Genomic DNA, 22,314 nt, shown 5'->3' with positions numbered 1-22,314 from the left:
GCTTAGTTTTAAATTGCGATATCATTTTCTGTTTGTAGTTTAGAATTTACAAAAAAATATGTCAAAACTAAAAGTATTATATGGTTAAACAATTGAATTGGTATTTGTCGTCCGAAGGCTTTTAGTAAAAAATGATTTCAAAAGACATGATGTAGTCTTTGTGGCAATTTTAATATCGCTTATAAGACATTAAAACTGGTCATTGCTGACATTATAACAACATGAAGTTGTTATTATGACATTATTCATGTCGACTATACGACAATTCATAAAAGAAATATTTGCTGACATAAAAAAACTCCATGCTGTTAAAATATTTTGCAAAGTTGGAGTGTCCTTATTAATGAAAGGTTGTTTGTGGAAGGAAGGGGGGTAATCATGCTGAGATATATAAAAATCATGGATAGGGACATGTTTGTGTAAGGAAGGAGGGTAATCTTGGTGAGATATATAAAAATCATGGATAGGGACATGTTTGTGGAAGGAAGGAGGGTAATCATGCTGAGATATATAAAAATCATGGATAGGGACATGTTTGTGTAAGGAAGGAGGGTAATCATGGTGAGATATATAAAAATCATGGATAGGGACATGTTTGTGGACGGAAGGAGGGTAATCATGCTGAGGTATATAATAATCATGGATAGGGACATGTTTGTGGAAGGAAGGGGGGTAATCATGCTGAGATATATAATAATCATGGATAGGGACATGTTTGTGGAAGGAAGGGGGGTAATCGTGCTGAGATATATAAAAATCATGGATAGGGACATGTTTGTGAAAGGAAGTGGGAGGTAATCATGCTGAGACATATAATAATCATGGATAGGGACATGTTTGTGGAAGGAAGGAGGGTAATCATGCTGAGATATATGAAAATCATTGATAGGGACATGTTTGTGGAAGGAAGGGGATAATCTTAATGAGATATATAAAAATCATGCATAGGAACATGTTTGTGGAAGGAAGGGGGGGGGGTAATCATGCTGAGATATATAAAAATCATAGATAGGGACATGTTTGTGGAAGGAAGGGGATAATCACAATGAGATATATAAAAATCATGGATAGAAACATGTTTGTGGAAGGAAAGAGGGTAATCATGCTAAGATATATAAAAATCATGAATAGGGACATGTTTGTTGAAGGAAAGGGGGGTAGTCATGCTGAGATATATAATAATCTTGGATAGGGACATGTTTGTGGAAGGAAGGAGGTTACGTCTTAATTGTCAGAAAAAGTCTAAAAATACTTCAAAAATTGCCGAGAAAAGTACAAAAGTACATGTAGTCATTTAGAGTAAAAAAGCTTAGCTTTGTTCTATGTATAAAGTCTGCAAATTAATTTTTACAATAGATATCCTTGTAGTTTGTGAAAATATACAAACATATATGAGTCATTTACTATTATAAAATAATAATTGTATACATTTTTCTGCGCGTGTTATTTTCCATGTTTTTAACTTTTGTAGATACTCTACATGTCGGTCTGTCTAAAAGGCTGGCATTCGCTAGCATTATGTTACAATATTATTATATTATAGATTTAGATATAAGTAACTTGAAGTAAAAATACTTGTTGTGTGACGTAATATGCAAAAAATGGCACTTATATTGCCGTTGTGGGATGCTCCACACACACTCAAAATAAGGTTATGAAGCACCTAGTTTGAACTAACCAATCAAGATTTAATAAAAGTGCATAAAACCTTTAAGCCAACCTATAAGAAAATAACTTTAGGTACACCCTTCAAAGATGTAATTCATAAATTGCATACATGTAGCTGCGATTATCTTATTTGCTACTCTATCAATGGATGATTTCAGACTTGTGATCCATATTCATAATGCTTATTTTCAAACAACTAAATAATGCATAATGTCACATAATGTAAAAAATGTGGGTTCTTTGTATGAGATCAACAATCCTACCCCCACTTCAGAATTGTTAGTTTTTAAATAATGAACAAGGATAACATTATATCAAAGTGGGATAGTTATTCTATAAGATAACATAAAGGATGGAGAAAATTGGAAAATGTATTCATAAACTATAATCTTTCTATATGTATATCATTTACTTATTTGACTTGACTTGCGGGTATTATTTCCACTAAAGTTAGTTTCTAAAAATAATTAAACCATAATCGGACTAAAAAAAACACTTACCTAAGGAGCAGAAATAATACAGTCGCACTTTTAATAAGATCTGTTGCTTTAGATGAACAAACAACAATTTTCACAAAATAAATATTATTTTTTCGTATTTCAAAATTCACCAAACCTTCCAATATAATTTTTTAAGGAAATAATTTCTAAATGCAATTTAAAAGGAAATCAAGATATGAACCTGTCAAAATATACCCAATCACCTAAAGAAACAAATGATAGTATGTCAGCTGTAAAACCGTCTATTAAAGTAAGTTATATGGCAATAAGTTTTATGTTCATTAATTGAGTTATTTAAGCAAACAAAATTTAGCATAAATGGATATTTAAATCCCAAGGTATTAAATGATCGAGCGTTAGCTCATCATTTAATACCGAGGGATTTAAATATCCATTTATGCTAAATTTTGTTTGCTTAAATAACATTCTGTTGCAACAAAAAGGTGATGTTAGCAAATAATTTCTTGAATAAAATCATAAAACGTTTTTTCATTTAATTTTCATTTTTTTCACTGTTGTGTTTTTATTTGACATTAAAAATAAAAATCATAAAAAATCTTCCAAATCAAAGAGAAAAAATCTTTGAATTATTGGTCAATTTAAGTTCAAAGATTTTTTTATTGTAAAAGTAAAATTTTTTAAAAATATTTTAGAAAAAAAATCTTCTAACAAAAAAGAATTATCATAATCCAATATGGCGTCAATACATGTAAAATAATATTTTCAAAAAAAAAATTAAAACTTGAATATCTTTTTTCACAGATTGAATTTCAAAAATCGGTCTGACAGTTTTTCCAAAGTCAGCATGATCTATCAAATGAAAAAGGTTTGAAACTGATAGAACATTTCTTTATACTAAAACATATTTTTTCTCCCGTTTTTTCCCACACTTCCAAAAAATGAAATTCAATGAAAATTAAATGGTTCTCACGTTAAAAAAATTTTCTCACGGGTCCAAAAAATGAATTTAAATGAAAATCATATGTACCATTTAAATCAAAATAAATGGTTCCCACATTCTAAAAATTTTCCCACGCTTGACATTCTTGAAAAATGCTAAATAAATGGACATTTAAACAAACCAAAGATCGCGTTTTTTGCAATGGAATGATTAATTAAAGGCCCGGGCTAAAAGACTTGTATAAATGTTATGATTTTATTTTAGTATTCGTAGAAAATTGTCTGTATTACGATGCTATACATAATATTTCAGTATTACAAAGAACCGGTTTTTATCCTAGTAATATTTATCGGTTTCATACTGGAAATTGATTTACAGAATGTGAAATGTTATATTAAATGTTTTGTTACCGGCTATAAAATGTAAACTGACTGTAATCTTTTTGTTTTAAAATATTATTATCTTGTTATTGTTGCGCTACAGGATTATGAAAATGATTTTTCTCTCTCATTTGTATACTCCTAAATTCGCATATTAAAGCATAATTTATTTGGAGTAATTTCAAGTCGCTAAAACATATACAAACATTGCAAAAATACTTTTTTATAATGAAAATTTCTGTATTGATGAATTTATTAAGGATGGGATCATTTACACACACACACACACACACACACACACACTCACACAAACATTAACATATTTATTCTTTTATTTTTGTTTTTCTCAAACCATGCACTTTAATCCTCCACGCCCCTTCTATCACACCCCCACTTCCCTTTGCCTCTACCCTTTCAGGGGTGGGAAATTAAGCAACATGCCCCTAACTAAACTCTCTCCCCTCCCCCTATTTTTGTCATGCATTTAAGGGCGCTTACACTTAATCCTTCCTTTGCGCTCTCTTTCTCTATCTCTCAATGTCTCTTTCTCTACGTCCCTCCCTCTCTCTTAGGCGCTCTCTCTCTATGTCTCTCTCTCAATCTCAAAAATTTATCGCTCAGTTGAAAAATCAAATTGCCCAGAGTTAGACCACGTCTCTGAGTTTCTTTAAAATTGGTGATTTTTTTTTGAGAAAAATTATATAAGTGAAAAATATACATACTTAACAATAACATTATAGTGAATTAACAATTTAGTGAAATATATAATTTTAGTTACAACAAACTGATCCAAAATATAAAAATATGTGATTTTTCAACTCTTAGTTACTAAAACAAGGTGAGTTTAAATAGATTTTATCTTATTAAAAAAAAATCCCCAGCTAATTTTGATAAGATTATAATAACAAAATAAGTTGAACTATGAAGGATAAATTTAAATCCTAAAAATTATATCTACATATTAAAAAAAAAATTTTGTATCAATACAAGACTGTAGATATAAATATTATTTTATGATAGATATACCCATTATTTGTGTAGTAATGTTTAAGTTGTAAATAAAATCAAAGTAAATTGAAAATTACTTACCTATTCCTTTTTTTCTGTTGCGATTTGATTTTTTTCTGTTATCCCAGAATTTAATTTTTATAAGAATCAATATTTTCACAAGGGAAAATTTTATATTTAGCGGTTTTGATATAATTGTTTTTGACATATAAGGACACAAAAATAAATACTTGTTAAAAACTAGAAAAAATTATTAATCTTATTTGTTAACTACATACTATTGGCTTCGCCCCTTTCTGGAAAAGACCATGTAAGTGAAAAAAATAGCCTAAAACGTATAGAAAGATGTAAAAAAACCTTACTACTTTGGTTCTTCAGTAATAAGAAAATAACAAAGCATCAACATAAGTCAAATGTACCTACAAGAAACCATTTAAAAGTTAGCTGCGCTTCTAACGTATAGATGAACACTTGAAATTTCTGTAGAAAATATTATTAGTCATCTCTCAAATATCTTGAAAGCTATCATGCAATTAGAATGGAAGGAATAGGTATCTAAACACTGCTTTGCTTTGGCAAAGACATCCCTACATAAATAGGAGATTCTTCTATTTTTTTTATAATAATGTGGGGGGGGGGGAGGGGTAAATGATTTATTCCAAGCTTGTTTTACGAATGAAATAAGTTTTTAAAAGATTTAATTCTAAGATTTAAGATTCTAAGCTAGAGAACCAGCGTTTTAAACTGTATATGAGGAAAGCTTAAAATATCAGCTAAAACCTTTTCCTTTTAAATTTTTTAAACATAAAATTTTAGGGTGATTATCTATTCATTTATTCCAGGAATCCGTCTAACCTTTTTTCAATTATTTTACTCGCGCTTTTTTATCTTTTAGTCATGTATCATTTTAGCAAATATCTTTATATTTAGTGGTATAGGTTGTGTTTTTCAGCTTTTCATTTATTCCCTTCAAACTTAAATTTGAAAAAAAATATGGCCTGAAACCATCCTGGTACCTATGTAAAGCTTCCTTTAACAGGAGAACTCAATTAGTTCAAAGATTAGTGAGTTCTTTTAGGATAACCAAAAACCTTAGTGTTTTATACAATAGAATTTTATGTTTATTTGATAAACTACCTAATATCAAAAGTTTTTTTTTCTCTGATGTTTAATTTTGTAAAAAAAAACCTATATAAAGTATCTTTACCTAAGTACTTTTGATAAAAAACAAGAGAATTTTGTGTTACATATTTTCATGTTAACAATTAAGATAACTTTAGTTTTTGCCTTGTCAGCGAGCTATCTAATTTTTTTAACATTCAGCAATTGAAAGCACTGTAAAAAATGCGTTAAAGTCTTCATAATATTTTATCAATTTTGATAGTTGTAAAGACAATATATATTACAGAGCACTTTTACATTCACATTCTAGTGTAAAAGAATCAGAGATTATAAAAATGTATGCTTAGGAAAATATGATATTTTTAATGTTTTTTTAGAGTTCTACGTGTCAGTTATAGAAACATGTAATTTTACCACTCAGCATTTTTGAGGCATCAACTTTTTTTGTTTCAACTTGTTTTCTACTTTTACCTCTTTCTTTAAAAAAAAAAAAAAACATCTGTTATTATCAAGTCTAACAATAATATTTAACTAGCGGCTGAGCCCCCAGCATCTATGGGATCTATATTCAAAGGAGTAGAGAAGAAAAGATTATGGCTTAAAATTATCCCAATTCGTATTTAAAAAAAGACTATGCTAAATCCTTTCTGGGATCTATAGGAAGCCTAAAATAAAGAAGCCTATCGGTTCATTAGTTATTGAAATTTTAAGCTACAGACTAAAAAAACTTTACTACTTCAATATGATAAAATATAGATAAGTTGTATTTTCAATTTGGAGTAACAGCGTACTGCGAGAAAAATTGATTTCCAATTCTAATGATTGATTTTGATTGTTGGGGGGAGAAAGGGGGGAGATTGCAGCACTATAGTTGGTAAGAGGGGGAGGGGGCTTACCCCCAGGGGGCCCCTATATGGTCAGACAGTAAGTTAGGTAGATATAGGGACAATTATCATTTAACAAAATTTAGTTATATTATTAAAAAACTTTTGCTAAAAATTGTTTGTAATTTAAAGTTATTATAATTTAAAATCTTTCTCTAACTTTTTACTAATTGTTTTCCATAATACTTGTCCTTTATTTGTGCTATACCGATTGCAATGTGGTCTCAATATATTCAATTCAATCCCATAGCAATACCAATTTCGGGGATTTTAAATTTACTTGAAAAAAAACACATATTTTCTGAAGTTGGAGGATTTTTGGTGAAAAAATTTTCTAGCTAGCGAAACATCTCTATATTTATGCGTTTAAAAACCTATGGTATTTAATTGGTTAAGTTGAGGTTAGAAGACTATTTTTAGGGTCGGACATACCCCCTAGAAATAACCAAAAACCTAAACATTGAAATAAAAATTATTAGTTTAAAATAACATAAAAAAAATTTGGGGAATTTAATAGACACATTCACACTTTAGCAACCTAAACTAGTCTAAAAAAATGTTGTACAAAATTAGCTTCTAAACTTTCATCTTTTAGAAATATATAAAAAATCATTCATCTAAATTTTGAATGCTTAGGATTAGTGTAAAATAGAATTACTCCTAATTATACGCTTTTACATGACCACATTTGGTTTTATACCCTTTTTAGACCATTTTTTTTTTACAAAATCAAGTTACTTACTCTTAAAAATGTGCTTTATCGATTGAACACTGTAAAAAAGTGTAAAAATAATCAAGTCATATACAACACTACGCCAAATCAAATTAGTTTCTACTAGAGGAAAACCGTGGTGAAAACGTGGATCATATGGTTTTATCTTAAAAAGATAAATGCAGCGTTTTCTATCCACTGACGACTCCCTGAACCATACGATAAAAAGATATTAAGTCTTAAACCTATACCAATAATTTTCAAAATACAGGTACCTTACAATTAACTTTGGCATAGCAACTGATTAAGATGTTGTTTTTAACAGTGTTTTAGTTTTAGTAGATTGAAACATTATCTCAGATATTTACAGAGATTAAGTAATGGGTAATTTGACTGTTGTACCTTTTGATTTTTTCCCTTTATTTTCCCACCAATTATGCAGGGTTTTTATAATGGTTTATATAAATATATATTTTTTTCTGTAAACTGTCATTGTTGTCAATAAAGTTAATCATTTTAAAATCTACCTACAATATTCTGACCGTCGGAACAAGGAGCCCATTTTTAGTCATTTTCTTGATCATTTTATCTTTAACCGTTTTACATAGAATTTAAATAATTTACATTTACTTAACTTTAATTGCTATTTAAATTATATTTTGAATGCTTTAATATGAGTATGTTAAATTTATTCTACACCCTTTCGTTCTCCCAAACCATTATAATCTAAAAGAATTTAACACCCAAGAAATGGGGTAAGATTGATTTATTGTCCATTACCCTATCTCGATATCCTTAATATGTTATAGAAAATCCCTAAAAAACTTATATTGAATAAAAATATCTATTTCAAAATTAAATATCCATTTGAATAATATCAAAGGTTTTTAAAGGATAATTTTTATATTATTGAATATGGATTTTTCTAACCTATGAAGGACAAAATATTTTGCTGATATCATATTAACATAAGATTATAATAAAACTCTAATTATTAACAGATTCTTAAGTAGAGGTTTAAAATAGAGGTGTTCCAACTTTTCGACCGATAATTTGTCTAGATTAGTGATAATTTTGGGGATCTACACCAATTCATCGAACATTGTCTTATCCCTATAATATCTCTCTTATCAGACTTCCAAAATTATGTAAATTCAATATTCTCTTCTTATAGTTGAAATATTCTCGATTTTAATTTTAATTTAGTTTCCAAGTTCACGGCCATGCTCAGGGTTAGATGACTAGTTCTGAGTAGACTAGCCTCACCAAAAATTGAATTTTCATTTTTAGAAGAGAACAAAGGAGATACGTTAAGTTTCATGTGTGACGTCATTAAAATACGTCTAAATTCATCTCTTTTTAGGGGTTTACTTTCCCACTTTTTCTCTCATCCTTCCTTTTTCGACGTATTTTTATGACGTCACACATGATTCTTTCTGTATCTCCGAGAAGAAACTATATTTTCTTTGCTTTATTAAGTTATGCATTTTTTGTGATTTTTTTTGAGTCTTTACCTACCTACTATTCTTTTAATTCTGAGATATTGTTAGTTTGTTTTTCCTGCGATTCTTATGAACATATTTGTCCCTGTTTTTTACAAGGTAAAAGGAAATTTTTAGTTAATTTAGTTATATAACTTTCTTAATAATTAATTTCCATAAAATTTTGATTGAATAAAACTGATTGTTATAAAATGTTTCTTTTGTTTTATAAATTGGCAAGAAAAATGTATATTTGTATATTCAAATTATTCTTTTTTGTGTTTGTCCATCTATTTAGAATTTATTTACAGTAAAATTTCAAAAGTCAAGAAGATAGAGCGATTTTAAAGGTATACTCTTATATAGTGAAATATCCAATAGGTTTATTTCAATCTCATTAGTATTTTCTTATTATGTAAAGCGTTTCTTCTCATTCGATTTTTAGGATTTTTGTAACTAAACTTATCAGAAATTATGTTTAATTGTTTTTTTTTTTTGGAATTGCCTTTAAGCTTTTTTTCTTATGCAAATGTGTCATATTTGGGACAGCGGAAAGTGTCACGTGTGGCGTCATAACAATACGTGTAAAAAGGAAAGAAATTTAGACGTATTTTTATGACGTCACACACGAAACTTTCAGTATCTCCCAAAGTAGGGCAAAAAGTAAATCGCAGATATTCCTTTTAATCTGTATGCGAGAAGATTGATTTTGATAGGTTTGGGCAATATACAAGCTCAAACACAGTCATATAGTCATAAAAGTAAAAAGATGTCGGGTTCGATTCCTGCTTATTTGTTTTTAAATGCCAAGAATCCTACTTCTTACTGCTATATCAGGTAGGTGATTCTGAGGAATGTATTTCACTATCAACGATAAAAAGATACCTAAAAAATACCTCTTCTGTAAAAATTTAGTTTGAGACGTTTGGGGCCTGCTACTATATACCATATTCAATATTGAAAATTTGATAAAAGTACCCAACGAATGACAGACATTGTTGTTTAGTAAACACTGGATACCATATATTTTACAGTCCAATGTCATCTCCCTACCTGGTCATCAGTAAAAATTTGCGTGGTCATTAGTTTTCTGATTAGTTGTCAATGTCTTTAAGGCCTACTTGGAAATAATAGACACACACACTCACACTCACACATATTCATAGATATACACATATTTTATCATATTACTCTCTTATGTGAATGTATGCATCAATTTCAAGTCCTATTTCGAGCTATGGACCAAAAAGTCAGTTTTTAAAATATTTTATTTAAATTTTTGTGCCATCATTGCAATACTACAATCATATGCTAGCTTTTTATATAAAGCCGTAAGGTCTTTTTTTACACGTTATGATCGTCAACCATTGAACGTATTGAGATCTCTATTTAATGAAGCTTTGCATAAGGCTGGGATGTTTTAGGCTATTTTTTCCTTTTGAATACAGAGTCCTTAGATTCTAGTGGCGCAACCCTTTTTTTGGAATATGATAAAGCACGAACATTTTATATGGATCTTTCAGAACCATCATTAAAAAAATTAAAAAGTGTTAATGATAATTTATTTAAAAACTGTTAATTAAATTTATTTTGAATTGAGAGGTCAACGCCTCAAAGAGAGTATTTAATAGTTGAAATTGTCAATTTTAATTATTAAATTTTCTTTAACATCACAAATTGTCTATCAACTAGAGAAATAGTTTGCAGATTAAAAGCCATTGCCCCCCCCCCCCAAACATCAAAGTTTTGAGAAAAATTTGAAGTAAGAACTTTATTATTAACGTTTGAATACTGTTTTTATTCATAAAATTTTATATATTCTATTATTATTAAGTTGGGAATGTTGACCACCACCCCCCCCCCCCCCCTCCATTAAGTAACACCAGAGGCCTCTGGGGGCGTAGTTGCTAGTTTATTTTTTTGTCTTAAAATAGTATATCTTTAGTGTGATTAAGTTAAAAACATTCTAACATTTTCAATAAAAAATATGCAATGCATAGATTGTTATTGCTGCGCTACTTATGAAATAATTTAAATAATTTACAGTGTTTATCAAATATTCTACAGAAAATCAATAAATTTTTCAATAATTTTTAAACAAACAATTTTTCAAAAATTTTGAGAAAAAAAAACAATTATTCTTATGAAAATGCCTATAATCATTTAGAAAAGGAAATACCAAAAAATTGTGAGATAGAAACAAAAATCAAGGTTTTTCAACAAAAGTAAAAAAATTTACAGGTTTTATAAGACAATACTTGTTTATTAGTGTAGCTAGTACAGTAATATATCTTGATGATATATATCGGAGGACACACAGAAAACTGTCCCGAATTTGTATTAATTTTGAGGAACAAGACTCCAGTGACGTCATATTTTTCTTTCCCGAAAAAGGGAAGGGGGGAAGAAAATCTCTTCAAAAGAAATGGGGAAAACCCCCTTTTCTCCCATCTCTTTTTTCTTCCCCCCTTCCCTTTTTTTCTTTCCCTCTTCCCTTTTTCGGGAAAGAAAAATATGACGTAACTGGAGTCTTGTTCCTCAAAATTAATACAAATTCGGGACAGTTTTCTGTGTGTCATATCGGAGGGGTGTGTAGGACCGTCAAACCCTCGAACCAACAAACCTTTTACATTTTTATATTACTTGACAAATAGCTGTGTATGCACCTGGTATTCAAATCTAAACCATGCAAAAGGGAGATGTAACGATTTTTTTTTAAAACCTTTAACACAATTATCTCGAGGAAAAGAAGGCGAACGGCCTATTTCAGAGAATAAAGAAGGGCAAAGAGGATCGGATAAGTAATTTATTAAAAATGTAAAAAAGTTATAATGTCATTATAAGAATCGCGTTACTTGTTAGTTGTAGATTTGTAGTACTAATACATAATATTCATGTAGTTAATAAGCATTTTAGCAGAATTTTATATAGGCTATGTCAACTTTAAATTTGTGTATTCTAGTTCTACTATTGTTTATATCAGAATACTTATGCCCAAAAAAAGGGCAAAGTGAAATTTTCCGGGCAAAAATGAGAGATAAAAATAATAGTTTTTTGATATTTATTTGCTTCAAGCGTTTCCGAATTCTTGAAATAATGATGCACAGAGAGAGAGTGAAAGAAGAGGATAGTTTATATTCCAAATGTTTATCTATTATAGCACAAAAGGATAAAAGTTAATTGAACAATTTAACCTCAGATTTGTCCCATACAAATATTAGACTTAATCTTTTGAACGCCTCAATAACATTAATTTTAACTTTTTTTTCTTCAAATTTTGCTAAACTTAATATAAAATATTAATCTGTCAATTTTAAATAATCTTATTTATGACATAAAAAAAAAATCAAAAAACTTTACTTTCAATATTTAGTTTCAATTAAGTTTAATTGAGTAATTGAGGTTAATAAAAGTACCAAAAGTTAAATAAAAATATAATAATAAATAACAACCTAAAACCAACCTTAAAACTAAATAGAAAGCAGTCTTTTTGGTCTTTTATTATTTTTGAGGAACACTATATGTGCTAAAATGACAGGGTGTATGGTATATTACAAGGTCCACTTCTAGGAACCACCATTATTGGATGTGAACCTTATGTATATATGTATATACTTCTTGGCAGGTTTATTAGTCTGTATTTGGTGTGTCACAAGGTTCACTTCTAAGAACTACCATTATTGGATGAGAACCTTATGTATATACATCTTGGTAGGTTTATTAGTCTGTGTTTGGTGTATTACAAGGTTCACTTCTAGGAACTACCATTATTGGATGAGAACCTTATGTATATACATCTTGGTAGGTTTATTAGTCTGTGTTTGGTGTATTAAAAGGTTCACCACTAGGAACAATCACTATTGGTTGATAACTTTATGTATTTACACCATGGCGAGTGTTAAAGTCTAATTATAAATATTATATTTGTTTGTCCAAATGTATTTTTAATGTATTTTTTTTACAGGTAATGTCATAAAATCTACTGAACTGGTCAATCTATATGGTTATGGAATGTGTAGAAAGTTTGCAACAGATTCGTGCAAGATTCCTGGGAATACTTCTCATGCAAGCACGATACCCTCCCCTCCCTCTCTCCCTGGCATCTATATTGCACATTACTACTCATCCCCATTCCCCTGCCCCTTTTCTGGAATTATTTATCCACGAAAAACAACCCTCTAACCTTCTCCCAGAATTTTTTTTGGATATTGTAAAATTGCGCCTTCAAAAAATTATTTTAGAATAATATTTCAAAAACCTATGTTAGTTTTACACAAACAATTATTCTTTTTTCTTCAAAAAATTGTAAAAATGTTTATATTCTAACTTCTAGTTTTCGATTATTTTTTCCATTGTGATTTCCACCCCTAAATCTTCTTATGCTATTCATGGGAAAGAGTTTTGCGAATTTTTAGCGAAGAATTCGCGAAGGCTTTGCTAGAAATTAAAGGGATAGGACAATTGTTCAAAAATACACAATTTTTTTTTATTATTTTAAGGTTTTATATATTATCTAAAAATTTCGGGGGCTATCCAAACAAAAATAAGTTTTCAAAAAAAATGCTAGTATTCTCTTTTTCTAAATTCCTGATTTATCGCCTCTGTGAAACAAATTATGCAATGATAGGAATTATTTGCTATAGTATATCCGCCTACAATTCCTATAATTTTCCTATAGCTACAAGTGCAGCTATTCTTTAGAATTATCTGTAGGTCTGTCTGTCTTGAAATTGCACTTTGAGTTATCTACAGCAAGCATATTTTAAAAATTTTAACGACAAGTAATATTTTCGCTTAAAATGTTTTAAAATCCATCAACAAATAGCTGCTATTTGTTATTGTTTTTTTCCGTTGTTGACTGTAGGATAGACGTACATACTTAGTAACAGATAAGCTTTGCTTTAAAATAAGAACAATCAAAAAACAATTTAATGTTTTTCTAAATAAAACAATATGTTAAAATCAACCAACTGTTATATATAAGTGTCAATCCAATTTATTAAATTCAATAAAATCATAGAAATAACAAGGATGACAGCATTCATTTAAGTTTTTTAAACTCAAGTTCAGATTCTTTTCTTAAAATTCAGATTCTATTTCAACTTATTTAATATTAAACCTACTAAACTTAAAGTTTGATAAAAATCACTAGAAGTAAGACAGATGAAAAGATTTATATATTTTGAAGTTGAATTTAAATGCCCAAAAATACAGCTGTCAAATAAATAAAAAAGGAACGTCAATATTCCTTTTGATGCAGACGGACAAACAAACTTAGTAGTAGCAGCGCTTAAACATTAATAAATATCAATTATTGCCAAATATCACTTACGATATTTTTCCGATTGCCTTTGTTAATCATTTTATTTCGTTGATTTCACTTACTTATCATAGACAGATATAGAACTACTAAAATACAGATGTTTTTGTTTTGTTGTACTTTTTTATTGTGTAGCTTCTCCACAACGTGTTTGTATATCCGACCTTCCGAGTTTTCGACTTTAACTTGCTTTAAGTTGAATATATAGTGAACAAACACACTTTTATACAGAAATTAGCTGCAACGGATCAAAATAAATTCTTACATTTGAGCTATGTTTTTTTTCTGTTGGCTGTCTCTTTTCAACACTAGCGCCATGTATTGTTCCAATTCCAAAAATGTTTACTTGTTGCTTTCCTACTTATGTATAATATTTATCTTTGATTTATTATAATTCTAGTCCCTTGCTCCTTGATGGATTAAATTAAAATGTTTGATTTTTGTATGATGAAAAATATGTCAATGTTTAACGTACCGTGAAAAGACGAGTCAATACGACACTTCCTGCAGTACTTTAAGACTTATTAGAAAAACCTTCCATTTATAAAGCTTTTCTGAAAAGTATAACCAATTAGGACTAGCATTTTCCGAGACCTTAAGCTTCAGGCAAAAAAACCTTACCACTTTATGGCAAGAGTATGTAACAGAGTTCACAAAAGATAGTTAGGATCCGTAAGCACAGTCCAGTCTCTTACGATTTTCTCTCTTTGTTTTTATGTGATTTACTGTTTTCTTTATTACAGTATGGCTATGCTTTAATTGCTATGAAACTGTCTCCAAAGTCTTGATTAAGCTAGGAAGTGGTGTGTTCAGCATTTTTCCATTGGTTGGTTGACCATTCAGGGTGGAAAAAGATTTCTAGCCATGCTTGTACTTCAACAAGAAATCTTTTCGATTTCTCATTTTAAATTTTAGATGTGTGGCTTTTCTATAAGCGTCCTTTCACATCACTCTAAAACAAGACAAAGCCCAAATTGTGTCAAAAATGATCGATGTGACGTAATAAAAATGAGGGGTTATCCATCTCTTTTTTAGGGGTTTTCTTTCCCACTTCTCCTCTTATCGCCTTCATTTTATTACGTCACATGGATCATTTTTGACACAAATTTAACACAATTTGGGCTTTGTCTAAAACAACACTTTTTGCCTTTTTTAGCTGTTAAAATTTTGTTTTATGATTCATTCGTCTAGTATGATTTTATTTCAGGATAATTTTGTCTGCTTCTATTCCATTTAAGTTTGTAAAAAGTACTTAAATACAGGCGAATATAAATTAATTAATTTTTATGTGTTAGTTAATGAATGATGAAAATTAAGAAATTTTAAGTTTCTTATTTGATGCCTTTTTTCGTTATTTGTCTGAACGAATTTCTCGCCCGACTTTGCATGAAATAGTACTCTAGAAAAATATAAGAATTAGAAATAATCCGGTTTAAAAAACTAAACCGACAAAGACTTCTTTTTTAACCGTTTACGAGCCTTTCAACTATGTTTGTTAATTTAGGGGCTTTTAAAAAATTGCACCAGCATAAATTGTTTTTTTAATAATGTTAGCTTTTAGTATTAGAAGAGCGACCCTTTCATTGCACAACATTTGTTTGGAAGTCTGAAGTAAGCGTATGTTGGAAATCTGTTTCACTTTCTAATTTTAATGTCATGCGTCTAACATTGCCGTGGAAGGTACTAACCTATGTATTCTAATTTATGGAGAGGTTTTGGCTGAGACTCGAACTTTCTTTATAGATGGCAAAAGCGTTTTGAGCTTTTTGCTAAAAGCTTCCTGGTTTACTAGCCATCAAATAAATATCAGATAAAAGTGTTAAACAGTCATTATCTTATTCTTCATCACCAAAAGAAATGACATCCGATAATAAAAGGAAACTGACGAATTTTTTATTTTTGGTGACAAAAATTAAATAAAACTAGCTGATTCTTTTGAGGATTTACCTTTCTCTCCTTTAAATAGATGAAAACCTACCCAGGACTTACAAAGAAAGATTCTTTGAAAGAAGTAACCTATTTGTCCACTAATTGATGACAAACAAACTTACAGACGTACATCCTGTCTCCATGGACATTGGATTGTAAATTATAGTGTTCCCCAAATTTTTATAAACACATTTGTTGGCTTAAAAACTTTGGGAAGAGAATCTCTTTAATATTCTAAACTTACAGACTTTTTTCTATTTCATCTATTTCAACTGTAATTTGTTTCAGCGAATTGTTTAAAAACGTTCTAAAACATCATTTTTGAAGTATGTAATTTCTCAAAAACTATGAGAAAAAGACGTTGGTTTTATATTTGAATTTTAGCCCTTTTTAATGTTATTCGGGGAGCAAATTTTATTGTTTTAGCCCTCGTAATTCTTTGTATTTGATTAAAACATTTTCTAACTTTACAAGAAAACTGTTTATCCACTACAAGTATCTCTTACTCTTTGCATATTCCTACCTTTCTTTACTCATCGTTAAAGTTACTTTTCTATTCTGCTTTATAACTATGGATACAGTATATGACAATGGGTAATAGATTATTTTTACCACAATATAATATGAAAAATTTGACTTTTTAAATATCTAGTTTAACTGAATTCTCTCCTTAACTGCTTTCTTTCTTTCTCTTTTACTCCCTTGCAATTTATAGATATTTATTGCCTTTTTCATAATATATCTACCTATCTATTTATGAATTTCTTGATTCATAATTTGAGTTCTAAAGCCAACAATCCACCCACTCCTAACAATTAGTTCAACTTTTTACCATTCAAACAATAAAAATGAATTATATTCGAATGAATCAAACCCTAAAAAACCGTGGATCTTAGTGGTGACTTTTTTATACTACAGATTTATGTCGACTATCTAATTTTTGTTAAAAGTGTTTATAGCTGACATATTACCTAAGGGCTAATAATCTTTAACAATTAGTTCTCTGTTCCTTTAATAATAGTTTATATTGATGGATTTAAGATATTATTTCAGCTTTCTACGTAATTGAATTCTTTCTGTTAGATTTAAAGATGAAACTCTTTTTACGTCAAGCCTTTTAAGATCATAGATTTTTATTAATACTTTAACTCTTTTATGGCGGGGGTTGAAAATCGTTTTAAATATCCGTTTTTTTAATATCTTCCTTTGCTAATACAGTAATTGTAACTAATATGTTTCATTCTTTTTAGGTAAGCCCAAAGTTAATCATAGAGCAATTGGTTGACAGCAAACAGATGATGTACTTCATAAATTGATTTACACAACCTCCTACAACTCCTAAAAATTCTAAAAGAGAAAGATTCTTAATTTGAAACGTAAAAGTTTTAAGGGGGCGACTGAGAGAGAGGGGAGAATGGGAAGTTTATTATAATGGTCCCCAAAGTTTTATAATAACGTTATCATATTCGTTGGCTTAACAACTTTGGGGCACTTTCGTGAATTTTTATTTGATTTGATCATTGTATATCAATTTATCGGCCATTGTCTTATCACTTTAGATTCGGGGGGAGACTTATTTTTAAGCTTGTCTTGGTATAAAAAATCAAAGTACATCGAATAGTATTGTGAAAAAGGATACAAACACCTAATATACGGTGACCAATACTATGATAAAAATATTAGAACATATTGTTGAGTAAATAAATTGGGGGAAATATTCATATTATTAAATTCTGAAGTTTTATGCTAAAGGGGTGAGCAATTTATGTTAATCTTAAAAAGGCGCCAAAATTGGTCATTAAAAAATAAACAAACAGATGTATAAATGATGAACAAAAAATCCGAGGGAAATTATAAATGAATGGTTAGCATACAAAAACGCAGATTTACAATAAAAATCACTTGGAAAAAAGATAATGGCTTTGAGCACTAAATGCTATTGTATAAATAACTTGTTTTGTTAAAAATTATCTACTATTTAAACCATAAAAAGATGTTTCTTCAATAATCTAAAATAAATAGCAATTAAATTCTATAGTTTTTCTATTATTCAAAACTTGTTAAGAAAAACTTTACAAGAATATGAAAATGAGCTAATTTACTGTAACGTAAAACTTTTCAAGATAAGTGGTCATTCTTAAAAAAATGTTCTAAAAGCCATTAAGTCATAGCAATATTGCAATAATTTACAAGGCTTACCAAGGCAGTTATTCTAATGTAATCCTAAAGTTTAAAACAGTCACGGGAGACGCCTTTATTCTAATACATCTGGTTTTTAACAATCTTAAATAATAGCAAGTGTAAGAGATATGGATAAGAACTGAAAATAAAGGAGCGAAGCTACTCTATAACTAGGCTATGTGAAAGTCAGTCTATCACTGCATCTTATCTAGTAGCGTAATAAGGGCTGTAAATTGCTTGTCCTCTCGTCGATTTCTTTCAAAATCAGAAAACATAAATTTACTTATTATATTTTGTATGATTATTTCTGTAAAACGAATAAATCATTTCAACACACACACACAGAAAACATACATTTTACAAATAAACAAAAATCAAATTAGTGTTTAATTAACAATACCTGCCAAAACTTATATATGTGTTTAAAATCTTGCTTATATAATTATTCCTTTATCTAGTGAGAAGTAAAAAAAATAGGGAGGGAAAGAAACTCGTAAATTTTATATTCATAATTTATTATGAGAATAACTAGCTAGTTAAAATCTTATGTTTTTAGTTATTTATTTTAGATTTCAGATAATTTTTGCAGGTTTCTAAAACGTTGGGTTTTTGGGCCTTAAACCAAATTTTTACAAAGTAATAAGTAATAACATTTTAGTTTCATTGTATATTACTAAAGAAAAAAATTTTTTTTTTATGAAATACATTTTCAAATTTGCCCTTGAATTTAAAGTAAATTTTCTCATTTAACCTTTAATTTGTTTTCAATAATTTATTTGTTTAAGAAATAAATAAGAAATTTCGAAATATATTGCTTATTTATTTATCTTTAAAAACATATTTTGGTGTTTCCATGTTAAAACATTATTTAAATGTTAGCAAAGTATTCTGTTTTTTTTCTTTTAAGAGATGGTTTTTAGTTTGTTGCTTTATTTCATTAAGTCATGTATGCCATACCGGGTAGCCCCGTAGATATATACCCCACAGGGTTAGAGCCCCCCACCCCTACTATTCAAATTATAAAAATCATTTTTGTTGTTTTGATAATACGTCCAAATTTATACGTTTTTGGTTGGGCGTTGCGTAATTTAAAACCAGACACGCAGGGAGAGGGGGGGAGGGTTTCGTTGCGGGAGGATGCGACATTCCCCCTGGGGGGAAAATATAAGGATAGAAATTGCGGTTAAAATTTCCCGCAAAAGATGATGTGATTTTAAACACATAGTTTCATACAGGGCGGAGTTTATTTAACATGCCCTACCATCTTTGGCAGGGATATGTATTCTAAACAAAATATTGTAGAAAAAAGGACAGCAACCTGTAATCTAGAAAGTTTTTTAAAATGTATATATATTAGATTTAAGAAACATTTTAAATAAGAACGAAAAATATTTTCCTTTTTCTTTTAGTCAAAATTACTTTTATCGAGACACGTGCTATTGTTTTCAAATAATAATAATAACTGTTACTTTTGACAGGAGGATAAGTTACAGGCAAATAGTTTTTTAGTAATGGAAACATATCTTCCCTGAGGTTTTACAAATGTAGATAATCTTCCTTGTTTTGGAGTTGTTTAAATCTGTTCTAATTCTTTACATTGATTTTTATCCAATTTCTCAGGCACTCTACAATTACAAAAACCACTCATTTAGTTATAGGCATATATGTATGTAATATTGAGTGAAACAGTGATAGGACAATGGATGTCAAACTAAACTTCTACCGAATTCCTAGTTCAATTTATTATTTTTTTTTTGCTGGATTTGCAAAGGTTGTAAATTGTGCCTGTTTATTGGTCAATGCACTTCCCACACTTTTATTTTTTTTTATCACTTGACGAACATTGCAACAAATTTTTCGAACGCCTATAGCACTAATATTGTATGATATTATTTTATTATTATATAAGTTAAAATCAACGAATATCCTTTTAGATAAAGAAATTTTCTTTTAAATTGGCTAAAAATCTTCGTATTTTTGGTTACGTTAGAAAAATTTTATGGTTTTGTTCATAATTTTGGTATTTTGATGAATACCTATTCTAAAAGATTTTTTTCACGAAATGGTAAATGATTAGAAACTATACCCCAATCTAAAGGGAATGCTTTTATTATTGAAAATCCTCTTCATTTTAAAGCTATAATAGTATTAAGTAAGGAATTGTTACAAAATCTGTTAGCTTTCTTATTTTAGCTAGATTAATAATGTTTGTAAAACCGTGCATCTATAACACAATTCTCCATTAAGATATTTGTCCTAACTGTCATAGAGAACAAGGATAAACAAGATCTAAAAATAATTGTTGACAGAAAAATTTGATACTTCCTCATCAAATGGGAATATTTGTTCACTCCTATCCCCTGCCCTAGCTAAAATACACTACTTTTCATTATTCCTAGGAATTATTTAGTTTATCATAATTTGGTACATTAATACTTACTTTCCACTGTCTTATCCTGTAAGATTCCTTACTTTTCATTCTTTTTATTTTTGCCATTTTTATGAACATTTTCGTCTCTGTTTTTTTCTTTCTCTATTTTCATTAAGTCTATTGGAATCACTGATTTTGCTTCTGTTATTTGTCTTCATTTTTTTTGTGTATGTGTGTTTGTTTGTTTGTTTGTGTGTGTGTGTGTGTGTGTGTGTATATTTATCAATGCAAAGTCGGGATTATTGTAATCATAATTTGAAGTTAAAAAGTTTAAATATCTGCCTTTTGATATCAATTTTGTGTCCAATTTTGTTTCTAACAGTAAAATAAAATTGTATACATTACACAAGGATGGCAATTCTCATGGTTTTCAAAAAGGAAAGCAGAAAAAAACATAAGTTTTCAATGAAATTGTTATAGTTTACTCGATAACAAATAACTTCAATATGCTCTACCCCTTTAAAAAGTATTTTTTTTATAGGAACAATTTCTCTCGGGAGGGTTGGGATAATAATTTAAAAAACTTCCTGGACCTCTTAAAAGCTTCACGGTAAAGGAGAATCATATCGGTTCAGTGGTTAGCGAGATCCTTTGCTACAGACAGATAGACAGGATGTTACTTCAATATGATGATATGTTGGTTTGTGTTGCTAATTTGATTATGAAATAAAACAAACAGCAGTCTAATTTTAGAGAAGTCACGCTTTTCTAACCAAAGGTTTTAAGATAACAAACAAAGTGGCAGGATCAAGGATACAAGGGGATACGCCAATATATCAAAAATTGATGCAGACACCCATTTATTATAAACAAAATTATCACTTCTGTAGATTACAAATATTGGTGGATGTGTTTATATATTGCTTGCTTGTACCATTCAATTAGGATGTAAAAAAAACTATTTAAGCCAAAAAACAAATTGTTTGGGGACCAGTATAATTTCGATTCCACTATCTGCTCCTCCCTGGAAAGATTTATTGAAAATTGTAAACTGTCTCTGCCACCCCCCACATCCGTAAATCTATTGTTATAAAATATGAAAGGACACTCTTGGTGCCTTATTTCATGGTTTTTATAGCGCAGCTACCATGTAAGTTCTCTGTAATGTCCGTATGTTTCACTCATTGACCGACACTGAAGCATTGTAAAGTAAGATTACTATGATCTCTTGCTTTGATGGTTTTTAAAATATTTTTAAACAATTGTATCGTAACCTAAAATTCTCAGAAATTGTCATATTCGATAATTCATTGGCACAACCTACACTGTCTTTACTGTTTATTACTAGTTTCTAGCTCAGTAATTACAAGAGCATAATTTAAAAAAATATATTTTTTGTTTAAAAAACTTACAAGGACGGTCCTTTTAAGCTTTTAAGATAATTTGTTATGTGTTTAATTTCCTTTAATCTTATAAGTATTTCGCACGAAGTAAATTGATGTCTTTTATTTTTAATTATATGGTCAAAGACGTTTGTTTTTATGTGGGAAATAATTTGAAATAATGCCTTCTATTTAAAGTTGTTGTTACAGAAACAAAAGATTCTTTTCCTCTAAATGCCGGTCGAGGAATAAACCCCCTCATCCAAATTTAAAGATAAATTAAAAGGGGGGGGAGGGAGGTTGTTTTTTTTCCTATGACCAAACACAGCGGGGTTTATACATCCGGTGCACTAACCCTGCAGGGCTACAAAGTACTAAATAGAACCTAACCAAAATCTACCTAAAGTGATAAAAACATTCAAATATCTATACGTCCCCCCTCTCTTATTTTCAAATTATTTCAAATCAAGGGGAG

At 29.3% G+C, this 22,314-nt stretch overlaps 1 protein-coding gene across 1 annotated transcript in view; it reads left to right on the top strand.

Moving 5' to 3' along the window:
• The first annotated feature begins 4,072 nt into the window (after positions 1-4,072).
• LOC145310023 (uncharacterized) overlaps positions 4,073-22,314 on the top strand; it is a 60,302-nt gene continuing 42,060 nt past the window's right edge. The window contains exon 1 of the mRNA XM_080150377.1: positions 4,073-4,287. The gene's annotated coding sequence lies outside the window, so the exon portion shown is untranslated. The remainder of the gene's footprint in view (positions 4,288-22,314) is intronic.

This window comes from Acartia tonsa, chromosome 2, assembly GCF_053477335.1.
Source record: "Acartia tonsa isolate MP-2025a chromosome 2, ASM5347733v1, whole genome shotgun sequence".
NCBI classification, from domain to species: Eukaryota; Metazoa; Arthropoda; class Copepoda; order Calanoida; family Acartiidae; genus Acartia; species Acartia tonsa.
The sequence above is the reverse complement of the archived record's forward strand: the minus strand, read 5'-3'. Positions and strand labels throughout refer to the sequence as shown.